The 3174-nt window shown below is 37.2% G+C and overlaps 1 pseudogene; it reads right to left on the bottom strand.

Moving 5' to 3' along the window:
* Window positions 1-2306: 2306 nt before the first annotated feature.
* LOC110542224 (protein PBDC1-like) lies at window positions 2307-2847 on the bottom strand (annotated as a pseudogene).
* Window positions 2848-3174: the final 327 nt, after the last annotated feature.

The following is a 3174-nucleotide window of genomic DNA, read 5'->3' as shown; positions in this document are numbered from 1 at the left end:
GATCACCCCTCCAACCCTACTAATCCATCTTTGTGTCCTCATTGTTATAAACATCAACAGTTGGTGCTGTCCATATATTCTTTAAGGCCATGTATTTTCTTCCACCGGAATCTGGTCAACCAACCAGGGTCACATGCTTAAGGAAAGCTGGTTCTCTCTCTCCCAGCAACTATGAGTTTTCAATGGTTCTTTAAGTAGAACTGAGTCTCAATGCCCATCTTCCCAATGCATGCTAAAGTAATTTTGGTTTGAGTTTCTATAAGTTTTGTGCATGTTGTGTCATCGACTGTGAGTTCATCGGTGCAACTACCCTACGCTTTCTGGAGAACTGTTTCTGTGCTGTCTTCCACAACAGCACTTAGAGACTTCTTCAGCAATAATCTCTGAGCCTCAGAGAAGGGAATGTGACAGAAAATTCAGTTAGGGTTGAGCAGTCAATAGTCCCTTATTCTTTTCACTTTCAGCCATTGTAGTTCTTTGCATTAATTACCATATACAGCAAGAAGCTTCTATCATTAAGGTTGAGAAATATAAAAATTAGTCATTATAAGGCTTATCTTTATCCTGGGAACTATCATAAGGACCAGCCTTGCCCACCAGTGTAATTGTAGCATCAGTGTCATGGAAATAAACAACTACTTCTTGTTTGGATTTATGACTCACTCCACAAATTAAAACACATACCTGGACCCCTGCAGGAGGACCAAGAACTTGTAGCAAGACAAGACTCCACAGGGAAGAACCTACTGCTATCATCTTTCTAAGTACACATAATATTAAATCACCTCCCAATGACTTGTCATTTACTTATATATTATTGTATCCTTCTTTACCTAATCCTAGGTATCGATTAAATATATCAAAAGCACTGGAAATATACAGCAAGTTTTCTAACTCACTGAACAATGAAGAGGTGGTCTTCATTCCCCTAAACACAATAGGACTATATTGAGTGTTTTTAATAATTAAATACATCGATAAAGGTTCAGTAACCAAATTTCCCAGAGAAAGCATGTGTGTGTTCATATCATGAAATTTGTATCAATTTGGTTGGACAAAATATTTCTTCTATTAGAAGTAAACACAAAGAAGATCATCTGTAAATTTTAAGCATTATCACAAAATAGACTTTTTTATTGGCAGCATTATGATTTTATCATGCTTAGAGTGATAATAGTTATCCGTGTTTTAATTCCACTTTTTCTTCTCCTGTTTATCTCTCATATACTTAACATCAAAATGTGAATTCTGTGGCAAAATAGTAACTTTTTTCCACAGAGTATTTCAAGGAGCATGTTATTTACATGATTAAAAATTGTAAAGACAAAAGGGAATCAGCTGAGTAACAACAAGCCATTATGAAATGTTACAATAATCACATTGGAAATAAAAAGGATTTATTTGAGCAAAATAAATAATTTCACTCCAGTGGTTTTAGAAATGAAAGCTAAGAGAGAGCATAAAATTAATCTTAATGATTTTAGGAGTAGAACCCAAAAGTGTTGAGAAAAAAAAAATAACTTTTCTAATATTGAAAAAAAAAAGTAGTCATAAGGAGTTTTTTAATGAAACCTCCACAGGCTTCTTGGAGTACAAATAAATAATTAAAATAGTTTGGGTAAGAGCTGACTTTGAGTGAATCAGAAACACATGGATTTGAGAAAAACTCCTTTAGGCCAAACTCATTAAAGGCTTTGTGAATGCAAAACATTTGAAAAAGAAGGAATATAATGCAGATCTAAAACAGCTCTGATTTTCACTAGATTTAATTACCAAATAGAAGGACTCTACATTTGTCCCATCACCTTCCACAATCATACAAAAACAAAAAAAATTCCATGAACTCATTACAGTAACATTTATACATAATAGTTTTAAGGCAATACAACAGTGAGACCAAATAACCACATCACCAACCCTACATTTTAGGGACCAAAGTAAGGAAATCTTATATCTATAAAGTATAACTCACGATGTTGATAAACCCATCACATGGTTCGCATTTTTTTTAAATATAAACCAAAAGAAATTTATTCACAAAATGTCTTACTTCAACAACAGGTAGAGCCAAAAAACAGGCATTAAGCAACAATTAGCCAAGAGACTTCACTAATTGTGTTTAGGCTATTATGGCTGGAGTAGCTTCTCTTACCAGGAAGAAAGATGTCCTTCTGAGTCCTCCACTTGCACAAGGACAGTCATTTAACCAAAGGAGTCTGTGCCAATAACACCTGATATTTATGGGTTTGGCTGAGCCATGTTTCTTGGCTTTCTTTTTCTCTTCCCTGGTTAGTTTTCTGCTTTTCTCCTTTTCTGTTGACTCCTTTGTCTTTCTCTCCTCCAGGGTCAGCTCCTTTCTCATCGTCCTCTTCATTATTGTCAGCTCCTTCTCCCTTTCTTTGTCCTAAACACTGATGGAAACCCCTTTGTTACCACCTTCCCGGTTCCGAACAATTTCAGTTGCAAAAAACTGAATCCTGAGTGCAAAGATGGTGTTCTCCTCAGTGTAGCCCTCTGAACAATCCAGTCGCAGCAAAGTACCACAGTTGTCTTCTACGATCCATTCAAATTTTAAGCAGAATGGCCTCCATGCCTCTTTCTTTAACTGATTCTGGTTTGAATTCTTTCTGGAAACTTTCGTGGAACTCAGTAGACTTGATCACCTGCTTCAGTGAGTCTGAGGAACTATGGGCCAACTGATGATAACAGTTTGTAATAGACTTAGACTTCAGCATGCTGCATCGCTAGAATAGCCAAAGCCATTTCAATATCAGGGTTATTTTCGTACACCACGGTCAGGAGAGATAGAGCATGGGCAATGGACACCACAGCCCCATTAATATGCATTAGTACCCGTGTTACAGCCAGGTGAGTCCTGCTTTCCCTTCCCTAGTTCACATGTTTTAACGCCATGGCTTTCTATGCTCTAGCAGAAAACTGATGTCTGGAGAGAAGGGGAGAATGGCTTGGTCCATGCAGCATATATATAAGTGGAACAGAATTTCTTTTTTTAATTATTTTTAATTTATATATTCACTTTACATCCTGATAGCAGGCCCTTCCATTCTCTACTCCTGGTTCCTCCCTCCTACTGCCTTCTCCCTCATCTCTCTCCCCTTCTCCTCAGGAAAGGGGAGTTCCCCGGCCAACCACTAGTTTTCCTCAGAAATTACC

Source organism: Meriones unguiculatus, chromosome 6, assembly GCF_030254825.1.
Source record: "Meriones unguiculatus strain TT.TT164.6M chromosome 6, Bangor_MerUng_6.1, whole genome shotgun sequence".
In the NCBI taxonomy this organism is placed as follows: Eukaryota; Metazoa; Chordata; class Mammalia; order Rodentia; family Muridae; genus Meriones; species Meriones unguiculatus.
This window is presented reverse-complemented; position numbering and strand designations above follow the sequence as displayed.